This window comes from Cryptomeria japonica, chromosome 7 (assembly GCF_030272615.1).
Source record: "Cryptomeria japonica chromosome 7, Sugi_1.0, whole genome shotgun sequence".
Lineage (NCBI taxonomy): Eukaryota > Viridiplantae > Streptophyta > Pinopsida > Cupressales > Cupressaceae > Cryptomeria > Cryptomeria japonica.
The window spans coordinates 816,720,233-816,738,497 of record NC_081411.1 but is presented as its reverse complement, the minus strand read 5'-3'; positions in this window follow the sequence as shown (position 1 = coordinate 816,738,497).

Sequence of the window (18,265 nt, the reverse complement as noted above, 5' to 3'; positions counted from 1 at the left end):
CTGATTTCAAATTTACAACTGCCTCAAATAGGCTATAAGAGACTCTAGTAAATACTACAAGAGATCCAACTGAGATTCAAGCAAGAATACAAGTATAAAATAGGCTAAAAAATGACAAATACTGAAAGTACAATTTCTACTCAAAATCACTGCAAACTAATGGGAGATTATGAAAGTAGATGAAAAATTATGCACTTTTAAAAAAATGACACCTGAAAAGGAGGTCATATGACACCAAACAAAGCCTTTGAAGTTGCAAAATTGAGGATTAGACAGGCACAATCATTAAAAACTGCAAATTGTGAAAAAATTGTCCATCAAAATTAGAAAATTCTTCCACCACTGCGAAGAGCACAAAAATTAGCTCAAATAAAAAAAATTGCACCAAAAAAGGAGCAAAAACGAGCAAGTTACGACCTTCTAAAGTCGGACTGCGAAAAAAACCCAAATGAGAGGGGGGTAAAAAATTTCAAAATATTGCTGATGCAGTGCTGACATCATCATATCACGAGCTTAAATTTGATCCCTGTCTGCTCGTAAAAAAACTTCATTTCCATGCCCTTTTCGATGTCCGTACTGTACGAAAAATATGACATGGCAATTGCTGAGTGGGCCATACAAATGACATGGTAGGACAAATCCAATGTTTCTGTCCATGTGGTAGATGATAGGGCTTTCCATACAGATGACATGTCTAATGATTGTTCAACCGTATAGTGTCATGGTGTTGACTCGACAGGTACCATATCTACGTGGCAGAATTATATTTCACTGCGTGGTGCTCTACTGGTGGTGACTTGACCGAGGAAGAGGTGTCACAGGGAGCACGACAGTTTGGAGCAGCATGAGCAGTAGCCACTGGCGAAGCAGGCGGTCAGAGCACAACCTGGGAGGACAAGTGGCCCACGTAGATGAAGCACGACGCAGACTAAGCATGGGAGTCGATGGGGCCAGAGGAACGAAGGTTAGGCATCAACGGGGAGTAGGTCGGGCTGGTAGTCACCGGAGGAGCAGCCAGAAACTGGCGGTGGTGCTATGCAGTAGCAACTAAAAGGCGGTGCTATGCAGCGATAGGCAGAAGTGTATGTAGTCGATAGGAGGAAGGTTCGATGGGGTGTCTCGGTAGGAGGTGTGGGCGGACCGTTGGTGGAGCGTGGGTGGTGTTGAAGATTGTAGTATGGATGTCGGAGGTGAACCGTGGGTAGTGGCCCCAAAAAATACTCTGCAGATAATTTTAAAGTGCAGTACGAGTGTACAAGTGTCGGGGGGGTTTGGGGGGGGGGAGGGGGTTTAAACCCTCATAAAACTAATATATATATATATATATTTTTTTTGAATAAACCTTTTTACAATAATATTTTAATAAAACTTTTTCAATGAATAAATTTAATTTCTGCGAATTAATGAAAAATTAAAATTGAAAACAAACTCGCAGAAATTTTAAAAAATAAAAAATTCTTTTACAAAATCCATACAATATACCTGAATAGGCGAAATTTTTTTCTTCATCAAATATGGCCAAGTTTATACTCAAAATTTATGCAAGCGGCCTCCCAGACTCAACCGTGATATCCAAATCACTGTAGGATGCCCCAAAAAATGCAGATCCCCAAATCCAAAAATTGAAGCCTCCAAATGTCTCCAAAAGACTAACCAATGAAGCCCTCTAGGATCTGATACCATATGAGATTTTGTCAAGATCAAGAGCTCAATGAAAAGTACAAAATAGAGAGACAAAATATTGATAAGAATAAATTGTATTCTATCTAGATGAAAATACTATCAATTGGATCATCAAAAATTACATACAATGTATGATAAACCTGCTTATAAAGGCAAGGCTAGGAGACAAGAGAGCACACAATGATAGCACACAATGATGACATGTGGCTCAATGAGATACAAGGGTAGTTAGAGGTAGGTAGGAGAAATATAAAAATATTCCACATGAAGTGGATCACCCACCGAAGGTGGAATTATCACTCCACAATAAGTGGATATGATAAAATAACAAGATCATACCATAAAAGGTGGAAATTCTCCTACATACACACTCCCAACGTATGCACATCTCCCTAAGTGTCTAATATGAAAACTACTATGATATGCATGTACCTAAGTAAACTTAAGTAAAGTGTAATTATAGCCAACATGAATAAATAATTACACCAACACCTTTCCTCATTTGAAGGATCTAAGATATAGCAATTGAAGGAGTCTCTTATGAAGTGAAAGTGCAGGTTATATGAAGTCTACAACAGAAAATCAAGAATTCACCAAGTCTACATCAAGCATTTTCAACATCCATTAGGAGATTTGAAGACATTGAAGAATAATAGGAGATCACCAACTGATGATTGGCTTGTACCTCTCCCTTAGGTTTTGGTATGGTTTCATGTTATTTTTATGTATTTGCATGAGATTCATTTTCAGATTTACATTCATGACTTAGATCTCTAGTTCATTTGTGATTTGAAGTATTTGCATTTATATTTACAAACATTTAGGGTTTTCTCTCCAAAGCGTAGGGTAGGACTCTAGATTCTTTATTACTCCCATTTAGGATCTTGTATACACACAAGGTTCTTGCACACACATTTTCAGTACATTATTGGCTATTTGTGGAGGTGGAAACCACCAAAACAAGGGGTTTTACTAAGGCAAAACCCTATATAGCCACCTAGGCTCCCTTTTTCAAGTTGTAGGTGCAGGTACAAAAATTTGACGAACACACGATTTTTGGGGACGACGAAAGACACAGATATAGTCTCAGTGCCAGAATTTGATTTCAGATTATAGAGACCAGGGTGTGGTACCCTGGTCCCCATGGTTTTATAGTTTTCTGTGCTAGATCTTCATATTAGACCCTCGAGACCTCAAATCCAGAATTCTAGCTTCCTGTCAGCACAAGGACCAGGGCATCCAACGCTCTGGTCCTGCCCATTCTCCATCAATTTTTAGCAGTAGGTGCACCTCTGAGTCCATTTTCGAGTCTTGTTTTTTGTATTTCAATTTTAGTTTAGACAAAATCTGCATTCTTAGTTTGCATGTGCTTCATTTCTCATCTCCTAGCATAGTTGATTATAGCATCACATTTTTCATATATACTCTTCATTACAACAAAGGAATATAAACCCTAAGAGATATTCCTTGACTCTCTCTTCTGTACAAGAAATAGTGAAAGTGAGATATCTTTGTAGGCTCTTATGTATTCCACTGTGTGTACATGAGAGTGGGATTAGGTCCTAGTTACTTGGTTCCATTTTTATGCATCATAATATGTAAAGAAAATAAGAATGGAGGATGCCATAAGAATGGAGGAAGCCTTGAGACCAAGCTAAAAGAGTTGGTAATTGAAATCCATGTGGCACATTTTTCAACCAGCTCCAAGCATGCAAATGACACTTGCACAAAATTCTCTATCTTGTCTTACACGCCTCCAAACTTGGGAACACAATTTTCACCATAAACAAGTGTGACAAATGCTCTTACACATATTACAATTTCCATAACTAACAACACCTACAGTTATGATAGAATATGTCATAAGTGACTATTAATTGTTGATTCCCTTACAATTGATCATTAGCCAACTTTCACAACAAACTTCTCCATAAAAAGATGCTTCTTAGTAGTGTCTAATTTTTCATAGGATCTAGTTCTTACACATGATCACTTGTCATAGGAATTTTTCATTCATCATTTTTCAGCATAATGTCTTACATGGTACTTGAGATCTTAACACATGGCAAAGAATCTCTACTCCAAAGTGGGACACCTACCTCCTCATGTGAGGACAAAAAATTCATTTTCACCTATGATGTCACATCCCAGCATGATGAAAACCCATTGTACCAATTCAAACTCAAAGGATATGTAGGATGTGTAGGAAAAACATAAACAAAGGTATAAATAAATAAATCAATGCTAGGAAATACTAGGGTTGAGATACCATAATTCCCAACATTCTCCCACTTGACAAATACCTTAGTAGAACTGATATGAATAAGATTTAATTTCTAGGGACATGAGGTCCATATAATTCTTGCACCATTTAAACTTATTTGTTCTCACATGTTTTGTCAATGCATGTGTAACATTTGTCAAAGTGTCAACCTTTTCTAATTTTACCTTCCCATCCTCCACCATATCTTAAAAAAATGGAACTAAACATCAAAGCTAGATTCTTTGCTAACAAAATGACACTCTAACTACCACAACTGATAATAATCATCCTGTGTGGGGGAAAAAGTGACACTAAGCAAACATGCCCTAATCTCACTTTCAATCACACATTTGTGGAATACAAAAGAGCCTAGAGGTATCACACAATTGGCTACTTCTTTTTGTGGAAGAGAGAGCCACGGGCTACCTATTAGGATTTCTATTCCTTTGTTGTAATTGAAAGATAAAATGATGCAAGTTCAACTACTAGCCCTAGAGTGTAAGTATGAACTAGTAACAAGGTTGCAAGATTAAGTTTAAACAATGGAAAGATGTAAACACAAGGACAAGACAAGAATGTAAATGCGTACCTGGTGTTAAAATCTAAGTGAAAATGTTTGGGACGGGGGCGCGGGCGCGACTGTCCTAATTCTGCCCTGCTCCTGAAACTGTTGTTTTGCAACCTGAAAAGCTGTTAAAAATGCTGAAAATTGCTGTCTGACAGAAGGACCAGGGCGCCCAGCGCCCCTGTCCCAGGGACCAGGGTGCCCAGCGCCCCTGTCCTGGCAGGACCAGGGCACCCCACGCCCCTGTCCTGGTCTTTTGCCCAGAAATTTAGTGTGTTGTTCCGTCTCAGTCTGCCTCTTCCGGATCTGCAACTTGCGACGTCATCTGAATCCCGAAATCTGCACTTATATCTGAAAAGGTGTTTTGGGTGGCTATATAGGGTTTTGCCTTAGTCAAACCCCTGCTTTGGTGATTTCCACCTCCATGAATAGCCAAGTTGTATTGTAAAAGTAATGTGTGTGCAGACCTTGTGTGTGTGCAAGATCCTAAAATGCAAGTAAGCAAACTAGAGCAACCTAGAAAGTAAACCCTAATTGCTTGTAAATGATAATGTAAATGCTCCAAATCAAGATGCAAAGTGATCTAAAGCATGAATACAAATGATATAATGAGGCTTATGCAAAGACATGAAAACAACATGAAATCATACCCAACCCCAAGGGAGGGGTACAAGCCAATCTTCAGTCGGTGATCCCTTATTGTTCTTCAATGCCTTCAAAACCCTAAATGGATGAATTAAATTGATAGATGCTTGATGGATGGATGTTGAATGTTGTTGAAGTCTTCAAAGATCTGCTCTTTCGCTGCATAGAAGGTCCTTGAAAACCAAAAATCTAGATCCCTTCAAATGAAGAAAGAGAGCTCTTATATATGAAACCCTAGGTCTTAATTTCAACTTTTGTCCGACCTAGAGATTGAATCTCCCGCCAATATCTTGGGGTTAAGCTTTATTTTATGATTGGATCGCGCTCCTAAAATTTCAGGAAAAATGTCCGGGACCATGTGCACTCCGGGCGCCATGGTCCTCTCCGGGCGCCATGGTCCCGACAACTTTTCACCAAATTTTCAGGGCCGTCGGATATGATGATTTTAGAGAGAATCCCGAAGTTACAGGTGATTTCGAGATGTTTTGACCCCCGAAATCAAGCCCCCAAGTTCAAAATAGGACCTAATTAGGGTTTTTGATTAAATGATGTATTGGAGAAATAAAATGAAAGGGGCACACTTTAATGAAAAGGGCCCAACTTTATGATATGGGAGATGATAAAATAGAACCTTAGACCTAATTAATTTAATTAATTAAGTGCTAAAGGGGAAATGCAATGCAAAATGCAAAATGCGCCAAGGCGGGTGCTAAACTAGGTGTGAAATTGTACCACCCTAGCAAGTGCGTACAATTTACGATGCTACATTTAGCCCCCACTTTAGCAGTCATATGAATACTACGTGCATATGCAAGCTAAAGTACAGAAAAGTAAACATTATTTGAAAAAGGATATATCCATAAGTCTGTCGAATGAAGCCCCCAGCGGTATCTGCAGTACACAGTTAGGAACCGCACCCTACAAAACACACGTTAGATCACAAAATCACCTAATGCTTACTAAGGAAAGTGATGAAAATTCGAGGGTAGCTATATGCCCCCCCTGTTTCGGCTTGCTAATTTTAGTGAGTTGAAAGAGGGTATCATGTTTACCACTTCGAATTGTTAAAGAATATTGATAACAAATGCTCACAAGAAGATTTGATATGAGATCAAAAACTAATGGAGAATCATTTGGTAAGAAAGAGGACTAAATCTCAATTCTAACACAACAAAGAGTGTGAGGATTTGAGAGTTCTCTAGCACAAGATGAAGGATGTAAATGGAAACAAAATGCAAAGAGAAGAAAAGAAAGAAAAAAAGCATGAATACACACATTGGTGATCCATGAAAAGAATAGTGAGAGAGAAAACATGGACTTCTCGCCCCTAGATCTTGTCTAGGTGATCCATGGGAAAAAGGAAATGGAAAACTAGCCCCTAGAGTCTGTCTAGGTGATCCATGTAAGGGAGGAGAGTGAGAAAGTCTAGCCTTATGCCGCTAGTTCCACTCAACCTTGTGCACGTGTGTGTAAGGGAGGTTAGAAGCACCTCATAGGAGTCTATGCCCGAGTATGCTACAACCTGTATAGTACAAAAGCGTGACATCTCGCTCTAAGAGTCTGTGCTCTGGTTCCGAGAATAATCACCTTGCATAAAATAAAAATGGAGACATCTCGCTCTAAGAGTCTGTGCTCTGGTTCCGAGAATGATCCATTGCTCAAAAAGTGTAATGTTTATGTCATAAGTAAAGTAGAACAAGGATACCTACCTTCATCGCAAAAGAAGATACCCCAAAAATGCAACAATGTCATAGATCCAAGCAAGGGAGTTTTTGCACTCTTTAAGCAAGGATAAGATAGTTGAAAAAGGGATATCTTGTAGTATGTGTAAAGGAGATCCTTAGAGGAGAAGAGATCTTTGTACAAAAGACACCTATCCCCGAGAGGAATTGTCTTAGACAAATATAACATCTTCTAGAATAAGACAAAGAAGAGAATAAGAATGCAATACTTCCTTCTTTTGCGAGGTGAAAGTGATTCTTAATGAAGGATGACGCTCTTTTTACCCCAATTGGGAGCGTGAATTCATTATGGATGTATTTGACCAAGTGCAAAAGAGGTTGTAGTCAAGGACTTACACCTCTTGTAAGAGAGAATCCTTGAACAAACAACAACAAATGCATACAAGGAATAACATCAAGTAATAAAGTTCACACCATCCACGAAATAGGAAAAAGTGGATCCTTAGATAAAAATAAGAAAAGATCATTGCCTCCCAAGGATAAGGACAATGAGAAGGACTTACACAATTTTCTAGGGAGAGATTTAGACATAAGCAAAATGTACTACATACTCACATGAGTTCATGCAAGCAAGACATTAGTGTATGTAAAATGCTCCTCACAAGAAGTGGGTAAGGTAAGAAAGAGAATACACATCTTCTCCCATATCTAGGAAAAGAGGATTCTAAAGAAAAGATGATCAATATTTCCACATTATTACCCCATAGGAACAAGAGATAACATAGAAAAATTAGGCTATTATGTTGCTTCAAAAATATGATTGCACTTGAAATTGTACCATCATGAATGACAATGAGCCCCTAGTAAATGAGCTACCAATGTCACATAATGGTGAGCAACATAATAGCCATTAATGTTATTTAAAGACATGATAGACTAAATGAGGTATTTGAACATGACATGCTAAATGCTCAACTATAAGTGAGATCAAAAACATGTATAAAATGATAAAAATTGAAGAAGAAAAGTCACAAGACATCTTAGAAGAAGGATGAGTGTAATCTATTAGAGCCTTATCCCTGGAGGAAAAGACTTTATGATGAATAGGAGATAAAGATTCATAAGTGGATTTAGAAATTTGAGGGGAGTCATAAAGAGATTTGTTCATCGCCAAGATTTCCTTATGGGGGGAATGAGAGTTGATAGAAGTAGAAGATGATTTAGTTGAAGTGAGATCATCATCACTACTAAATATAGCATTCACATTGAGAGATGGTCTTTTAGATGCTTTGGTGGGCTTAGAAAGATTATATCCAAGTCCAAATGAATATTCATGCATGTTATGTTCTAAAGGAACTTTAATTCCTTGTTCATTTGCGCCACAACCATTTCCACTATAGCCACTCTTAGCCAAAATATGGAAACCACGACCATAACGATTAGCCATTTCAGAAAGAAAAGGTGGTTTTTAATAAGACAAAGAATCAAATTCTTCAGAATTAGAGGTGTGAGGAGAAGAAGTTTGAGAAGCGGCCACAAAATTATTGCACATAGGTTCAGGTAAGACTGATTGATCTCTAGTTTCTTCCTTCTTTTTAACTTTAAGCTCTCTAGGAGGAACCCTATACTCACCTACAAAGGTGGGATTAAAATCAAGAGATCCCCAATCGTCTTCTGCGAGAACCTTCTCAGGATCAAAAGCCTTTTCATGTGTAGATTCAAGTTGAGAAGAATCTTCTTCAAGGACTTTAGACTCATCCAAAGAATTTTGATTATCAGAGGGTGATGATTCATCCATAGGTATCTTATTTAATGAGTCATCACTAGAAGAGGAAGGCTTAGAAGAACTCCCTTGGGAAGTAGATGTTTGCAAACAAGCTTGAAAATTAGTATCACCTATCAAGGTATATGTCTTATTATTATAAATAAATTTAACTTGTCTATGCAATGTAGAGGGGACAGCTTGCATACTATGAATCCAAGGTCTCCCTAATAACAAGTTGTATGTTAGATTTCCCGACATAACATGGATAGGAGTAGGCAAAGTAACAGGTCCCACTGTGATGAGTAAGGTGATAATACCTAATGAAGACTTAGCCACATTATCAAAACCTCGAATGGGACGAGAGTCAGGCTCAATAAGGGATGTATCCACATTCATCTTATGCAATAGATTAATGCTACACACATTAAGGCCAGAACCATTATCTACCAGTGTTCGTCTTATAGCAGTGTCATTTATGATAACCACAATCATCAAGGGATCATATTGATGTTGAATTTCACTAGTAGGCAACTCATCTTGAGTAAACACAATTTGAGCTTTAGGATTCATCACAGAGTTGACCAAAGACATTATATTACTAGATGTATTAGGTGGAGGAACATTCAAATCTTTCAAGGCATCTTGTAACATTCCATGATGAGTGGAAGAAGTTTGAATCAAATCCCAAAGGGATATCTTAGCAGGGGTAGCTTTAAGTTGTTCTATGAGATCATATTCCTTACCAAGAACTTGTGAAATCCGTGGAGCTTGCGGAAGAATAGGTTGGGAAGGAGGAAGTGAAGTTGGAGTAACAGGAGGAGGATTAGGTTGCCTATTGTTTCTTGTGTTATAAGTATGGGCAACCGCATGATAACTCTCTCTAGTCAGTTGCTTAGCATACTCATAAGGGCTCTTATTAGAATAACCTCCTTGCACAGTAATAATAGGTTTCTTAGGAGTGCAAAAGGAATCATTAGCATAACCACCTTGAACCACTAAGATAGGCTTATTTAAAGGTCGAGAATTTTGAGAAGGACAAGCACCTTGGACAGTGAAGAGAGGTTTGTTAGGTGTTTCATTCACATGTATCAAATTGATTGAGGATGGTTTAGAGAAATGAACAAAAGTGTTGGAAGAATTATTGATAGTCTTCTCTTGCACTAAAATCTTATCATGGATTAAATCAATTTTAGGAGAGAGACAAGGGGTAGGCATTGATGTTCCAGTAGGAAGAGTAATACTAGGAAAGGTCATATCATCCTCGATCATCAAAGGATCTACATGGGAAATAAACTCTCTAGGAGAAGGATCAACATTACTCTCTAAAGTCTCACTTTTGAGATGGAGATCTTTGAAAGAGATGTTAACCATCTTGTTTTGAACTAGGGTTTCCTTATGAGTAGAACCAAGTTGAGGAGAGGGAGATGCTTTATTTTTAGAGTGAGAATAATTGAGATTCAAGGAAGGTGAGAAACTATCAAGGGAGTTTTAAATCTTGATTTCATCCCCTTTGGCTAGGGTTCTCTCATGGGGAAGAGAATAATCTACACCTTCTTCTAATGGTTCATCCCAAATAGTAAAGTGGTTAAAAGGAACGTTTGAAGTATTGTCAATTTCGGGAGAGGGGATAACATTGTTTATTAATTCCTCATCCTTAGGAGGGAGAGCATCAATAGATGTGTTAAACTCATCCTCTTTCCTCAAAATATGTTCAATATGATCTTTAGGGGAGAGAGAATTAAGGAAATTGCTTATTATTTCATCTTCTTTCTCTAAGGGATGTTTATGGGTAAGACAAACTTTAGGAGAAGGGTAAGCATTTATCATTAATTCATCATCTCTAGTGGGAATTTTGTTGGAAAAGGAAATGCCATCACTAGGAAATGTAGGGATAATGTCATCTTCTTGCACAAAAGGATCCTCATGAAGGGAGTGTTTTTTAGGAGGAACATGAACATATTTCTCCAAAGATTCATGCTTAGGAAGGAGATCTTTGAAAGAAGTGTTCATAACCTCTTGTTGCACTAACATGCCCCCATTGGAAGGACCAACTTTAGGAGAAAATAAATCAATGTCCATCAATACGTTTTCACTTAGAGAGGCATCATGTAGGGAAGGTGAAGTAACATTAAGAAAGGTGTTTATGATATCATTCTCTTCCTCTAGGATAGCTAAATAGGAAGGGCACATTTTAGGAGAATTGTCAAGATCACTCTTAAAGTCTTCATCCTTAGAGCACGGGAGAGTCTCAAAGGGATTGGTAGCAACTCTTTTAGGCACTAAAATGTTGTTATAGATGGGGGGAGGTTCTTTAGGAGAAGGAAAAATTGAAACAAGGGAAGCTAACCCATTATCAAATGAATGCATCATGACAACAATTTTCCTCTTTCAAATGATAACATATGCAAAATAGAAGGAAATGTTTAATTTAACCAATGCAAGCACTTAGAATGTAGATTTAGAAAATGAAATTTATGATTTGAATGAGTTCCTAATTCAGATTTGAAATTATTGATCCTAATTAAGCTATCCACAAGTTCAAGTTTGAATTGAAAAATTAGGGTTTTAGCAAAAATTCCTTCTAAATTTTTGAATCTTGCAAGAAATTAAAACTTGTAAATACAAATTTGAGTTTGAAATAGCATAAACACTCAAATTTGAAAACATAAATCAGATTTAGAGAAGATTGGAGTTCACGTCGGGTTCACCAAAATGTGTGGGGGAAAAAGTGACACTAAGCAAACATGCCCTAATCTCACTTTCAATCACACATTTGTGGAATACGAAAGAGCTAGAGGTATCACACAATTGGCTACTTCTTTTTGTGGAAGAGAGAGCCACGGGCTACCTATTAGGATTTCTATTCCTTTGTTGTAATTGAAAGATAAAATGATGCAAGTTCAACTACTAGCCCTAGAGTGTAAGTATGGACTAGTAACAAGGTTGCAAGATTGAGTTTAAACAATGGAAAGCTGTAAACACAAGGACAAGACAAGAATGTAAATGCGTACCTAGTGTTAAAATCTAAGTGAAAATGTTCGGGACAGGGGTGCGGGTGCCACTGTCCTGATTCTTCCCTGCTCCTGAAACTGCTGTTTTGCAACCTGAAAAGCTGTCAAAAATGCTGAAAATTGCTGTTTGACAGAAGGACCAGGGCGCCCAGCGCCCCTGTCCCAGGGACCAGGGCGCCCCACGCCCCTGTCCTAGTCTTTTGCCAAGAAATTTGGTGTGTTGTTCCATCTCAATCTGCCTCTTCCGGATCTGCAACTTGCGACGTCGTCTGAATCCCGAAATCTACACTTATATCTGAAAAGGTGTTTTGGGCGGCTATATAGGGTTTTGCCTTAGTCAAACCCCCGCTTTGGTGATTTCCACCTCCACGAATAGCCAAGTTGTATTGTAAAACTAATGTGTGTGCAGACCTTGTGTGTGTGCAAGATCCTAAAATGCAAGTGTAAAGCGGAAAAATCGAACCCTAGTTGTTCTCCCCTCCCCAACTCCAAGGAGAGAGAAGGGAGAGTCACTAGGGTTGATGGTTTTCACTTAGGGGAGACTTTACATTCAAAAGAGGGGTTGAAACCCACAAGATCCAATTCCACACAATGCAAGATTGGATTCTAAATGAGTTTCAAGGGTTAAGACATCAAGGATACCCTCTTTTGTAAAGAATGTAGATAGAAAGATTGAACTAGGAATGCATGTAAAGTAGGAAAGATTCGCTTATAAATAGAGATAGGGATATGAGATGAAGCTGCGGACCTGGAATTAGGAGTAAAATGTCGAGACGGTGTTGTTCTGCAAATTTGAGCGAAAGTTGACGGGACGATGGCGCCCGGCGTGCACACGGTCCTCCGAAAAATCCGCGAAACGAAGGGGGATCTGTTCGTCTCTGCACAAGGATTCCAGATCTTCAATTACAGCCACGTACCTGCAACCTACACACAGAAAAGAGAGGATGATTGGGGGGTTAGGGATGAGGGGTTTTCCTTTAGGTCAAACCTCGGTTTTGGAATTAACCAAGAAATGAGAATGTTGTAAATGTATATGTTTGTAATGTAAACAAGTACTGATACCTTGTTGTAAGAATGTTTGTATTCTTACATACGAAGGTGTAAATGTATGTAGTATGTTGTATGCTGTATGTGATCTCCTCTTCAATGGTTGAATCCTTGTCTTGAATGCAACACTTAGCCTTGAATGGAGACTTAGAATGCTCAATTACTTGAAGGAATGCTTGAATGCTTGAAGGAATGCTTGAATGCTTGAATGCTTGAATATCGTTTCCGCCTTTTTTTCCTCTCCTTTCAAAATGAGAGAGGAAATGCAGTTTTTATACTTGTCAATTAGGGTTGAAAGACTAATTTTCCCGACCTTAGGCTGACCAGGAAATAATATTTTCCAATTTGCAAACTTAAAGACCTGAAGCCCCAAAAGAGGCCGGGCCCAAAATAGGGCCAGGGACCAGGGCGTTGGGCACCATGGTCCTGGGGGACCAGGGCACTGGGCGCCCTAGTCCTGAAGGACCAGGGCGCTGAGCGCCATGGTCCCACCTCTAGGGACAGCAGGGTGCAAGGAGGATAAGGCCAGGGTGCTGAAAAATGCAGTTTTTGGTGTCATGAACAAGTTTCGGGGTCTCCATTCAGGTTCAGTGTTGCGCCGCCATCGTGAAGACCCAAATGCGGTCGAAATTGCAAGTGTCACAATTTTAGGACGCTACATTTAGCCCCCACTTTAGCGGGAGTATAAGCGTACGCTCATACTTCTGGTAAAGTACAAGGAAACAACATTGAAAAACTTTCACCACATCAAGGAGGCAAGATACACCAAGCCCCCAGTGGACTAAGGATCTTACAACTTCGATTGACAAAGTAAAAGGTAAGATCACGAGGGAGAACCATGACTGTCAGTAGTAAGGTTCCCTCACTATGAGTCATGCAAGAAAGATATCAAAAATTTTCAAGGCAAAGCTAAATTTGTCAAGAAATTTTCAAGTATCTTGAAAAGATATGAACGGGATGTATGCCCCCCTACGTTAAAGCAATCACACATGCCTCACCGGGGGTGATTGCTTTAAGGTAGTGATACATATAAGAGATGAGAAAGGAGCACGTTATCACAAGGATTTAGCCCCCAAGTGTGAGATAAGCCCAAGGATAATAGACACAAAACACAAAGCACAAGGTGACTTCGCTTTCCTTGGGGTCAGTATGCTGTATATCATATGTATGTATGCATAATTGTTCTTTATTCCCCAATCAAGGAAGGTCACCTAGAAGAAGGGAACACATGTGTCTTTTGAGTCAACATGAGAGAGACCAAAAGAGATCTCAATGTTTTGCATCATCCTCAAGTAGACAACACTAAGGAGAACAAATAGAAGAATGAGAGTAACACATAGAAGAAGTAACAAAAGAGAGGAGGAGAGAGTCTGCTATGCTAATGAACTAGTCTAGCACGTCATCTACCCCCCGATCTTGCTGATCAATATTTCGGGAAGGTAGGAAACATGATAGAGGAGGAACATCCAACACAGCAGATGGAGCTATCACAAGATCCAAACAAGGGCTATGTTCATACCCCAAGCCACGATGTTCTTGTCTAGGAGCTAGGATAAGTGTTTTAGAAAATTCGTTAGATAGATGGTTATCAACATCAACATATTCATATTCACTATCAGAATGAACAGGAGTAATATTTTCATCATGAATAACATTTTCATCTATATCATCATCAAGATTTATAAAAATAGGATCTTTAACTCGCACAAGATCAAGACCATCATGCATCTTATGTTTAGGAGATTTCGGCTCAATCGTCAGCTGAGGAGAAAATGGAATAATATTAGCTAAAGGTGTTTTTGGGGATTGCAAAGTTTGAGAAGCAGCTGCCTGAGCTCTAAGATGACGCTTTCGTCGGCGTTCACGTGCAGAACGATTTCGTCTAGTCTTAGTAGGGAGTTGAGAAGATTGAGGAGGAGAAATGTTCTCATCCTTTTCACTTGGGTGTTTAGGTTGTGGTTTCTTAGGTTGAACAATAGGAGAAGAGGAAGGTCTCTTCTCTCCATAAGAGGAAGGAGGAGGAACTGCTCCATATAAAGGAGGAATATTCGGTTTAGGAAGGAGACCAAGTCCATCATGATGAGGAGGGATAGGTCTACTTTTAGGAAGTTTATTAGATATAGGCACATTCACATCCATAGGGATGGGTTGGGAATCTTCTTGAGGAAAGACATTAGTTTTATCTTTCAAAGGAAGAACTTCCTTCTCAAGAATGATAGGAATGTCAAGTTTGGGTGTTCTAGGTTCACTTAGAGATAGGATCATATCTTTCTTCCACTTTTGATAATATTTAAAAAGATGATCACTTCGCGGAGGAAGAGATTGGAATTGTTTAGGCCAAAAGTAATCAATAGGAACGCTAGAAGTTCTTTCAGCTGGTTTAAAGAGACTATGATTGACAGTAACAACTTCACCATTATGGGGAAATTTCAAACACTTGTGAATAGGAGAAGCACTAGCTTTCATGGAAGATAGCCAAGGATAGCCTAGCTTCACACGAAATTGTTCGGACGATGGAATAATAGCAAAGTCCACATCAAGGGATTTGTTATGGACCTCAATAGGTAATGTAATAGAACCAATTGCAAGAGAAGAAAATGCATCAAATAGTTTCACAACCAAATTTGTTTCATCATAGATCACTTGATTCAATTGCAAAGTAAAAAGAAATTCTTCAGTAATGACATTAATCATACAAGAAGGATCAATAAGCACTCCACGATAAGGTGTATTCTTGACTTTTGCAACTATATATAAAGGACCATCAGGTGCCCTGATAGTCTCACTGGAATCAAATGTGATGGAAAGTTCTTTCGGGATTTTCTGCTGCTCTACAAAGTTAATCACATTCAGAGTCATAGACACAAGATCATCAGGTGAGACAGAGGAATCAGTAGTATCAATCGCATTAGAGGTATGAGAAGGCAATGGATCAGTAAAGATCTGAAGATTTTGGTTAGGAGGAGCTACAGATGTGTTGCCTTTATCATTCACTCCAGAAACAGAGATAGTATTATTATCAATCAAATCTTGAATTTTACCCTTTAAAGCAAAACATTTTTTAGTATCATGCCCAGGATGACGATGAAATTGACAAAAAGATTTGTTATCAAAATAGGGTGAATTAATCTTTGCAGGATCTATTTGCCTTATAGGAGGAAGAGTAAGCACATTTTGTTCCAATAACTTATTCATAATACTATGCAATGATTCATTCAAAGGAGTAAACTTTCTTTCTTTCTTGAAAAACTTAAAAATAGGAGGCACACCTGATGCTGCATTCACATTGTTGTTGATGATGTTTTCATTGAATTTAATGGACTCTCTATTCGGTTTAAACTTCCCAAATGGTTGTTGACTACTATCACCCTTATCACTCGGAGCCATAGGATTTGCTTGTTCCATTTGACTCACAGTCAGTTGATAATTGTGAAGAGTCGCACACAACTGTTGGAAAGAAGTAAACTCAGAAAACAGAAGTTTTTCTCTAATATCTTTTTGTAAATTAGAAATAAAGATTCTTTGAATATCATTGTCAGGCACTGGAAAAGAAATTTGAGCATACAAATACTTATATCTACCAATGAAATCAGTCACTTTTTCTTTAACACCTTGTTTACAATGCATTAAATCAATCAAAGTAACTTTAGGACTTATATTGTTTTGAAATTGTTGAATGAAAGCATTTGCAAGTTGTTCGAAAGAAGTAATAGAATAAGAAGGCAACGAGCAATACCATTGTAGGGCTTTATCTCTTAATGTTCTAGTAAACAGTTTTGCAAGCAACCTTTGGTCATAAGCAAAATCAGTGCATATTGTTTGAAAGGTCTTAACATGTGTTAGAGGATCACCCTTACCATTATAAAGCTCCAAATGCGGAATTTCAACATGTTTAGGGGGGATAGCTCGGACAATGTCAAGAGAAAGTGGGCTCGCAACATCAAATGTGGGCACACTAAACTTAGATTGATTCATAGAGGCAATTTGTTGCTGTAAAGAAGAGACAGTTTGTGCAAGATTGTTAATGGTCGCTTCAGTCGAAGAGTTCATATTAGATGTGTTAGATTGTGATGGATGTGTTATGTTATTGAAAGAAGGTAGAGAGTAAGGTGGTGGGACGCTATGATAGTTAGTCACAGGAGATGATTGGAAAGGAGGAACACTACAAGGAGGAATGGAAGGGTTAAATGAATTGCCCCCTTGCGTCATGTTTATTTGTGGAGATATAATAGGAACACTCATTGAAGGAATGAATGAAGAAGTCAAATTGATTGAAGAAGAAGGATTGCCCCCATGACTAGTGATCATAGGAGGAATGTCTTGTATTGAAGTAGTCATTATGTTTGATGTAAATGTAGGTATATTAGCAATAGGAGTCGTCAAAGGAATAGAATGATTAACTTGAGTAGGAGGTTGTGTATAACCTAAGGTTTCGGCACAACTTTTCATAGGCATCACATTCGAATCCACAATGTGTGCAATACCACGCAAAATATCTGTAGCGTAGAAATTAGGAATCATCAAAGCATAAGATATATCAATCAAAAACACAAAACATGATAACATAATCATAAGAATACTCAATGCAAATGAACCTAATTCCAAAGCACATTCAATAGAGGTATGGAAACAAAGCATTCAAAAGTAAAATTATGCAAACCATATGCTTCTTCCATGCGGCTCCATTGTTGTTCTTTCCTCTTCAATAGTTTTGTGGATCTCACCTACAAGTGCTCACACAATTTGAAAGCAAAAAGGCTCAAGAGTACTAGAAATGAAGGTTCGGTAAAAATTCGAGATTCATGAAGGAATTGATTGAAGAAAACATCCAATTTATAGAGAAATTGGATAAATGAGCAAATTAGTATGAAAGAGATTTGAATAGAAATTCAAATCAAAAATAGCAAAGTTATGACATATTGCTATGCAAAGAGGATTATGATAATTTTATGACAAATTTTATGACAAATTTCCATGTCAAGACAAGTTCTATGACAAATTTCTATGTCAAGACAAGTTCTATGACAAATTTCTATGTCAAGACAAGACTCTATGACAAGTTGCTATGTCAAGACAAGACTCTATGACAAATTTCTATGTCAAGAGTATGACACATGAAGCACACAAATAGGGAGAACTAGAGACAAGTTAATTAGGTGGAATTTGAATTGGAAAATTAGAAAAAAGGTGGAAATTAGGAATTAGAATTTAGGAAATTAGGAAAATTAGATAAATTAATTAATACTTTTTTCATTTATTAATTAATTTATTATAAGAGGAATAATTGATGAAAGATTGGGAAATTAATTAATAATTTTTCATTTATTAATTAACTCATAAAGAGAAGAATAATTAATTAGCCAATTAAATGAAACATTTAATTGCGACACGAAGACCTAGGATAAATAAATAAATTATTTAATCCTAGAGGAAGAAATGACACACAAGGTTAAATGATTAAATCACAAAACCCTGGAAGACGAATTAGGTCTTAAAAGATAATTGACTCGATTTGATTTGATTTTAGATTGACAAATGACCAGTGTTGATAAATGATTTGATTGAGATTGGTTGACAGAAATTAATGACAAATTGACCAAATTG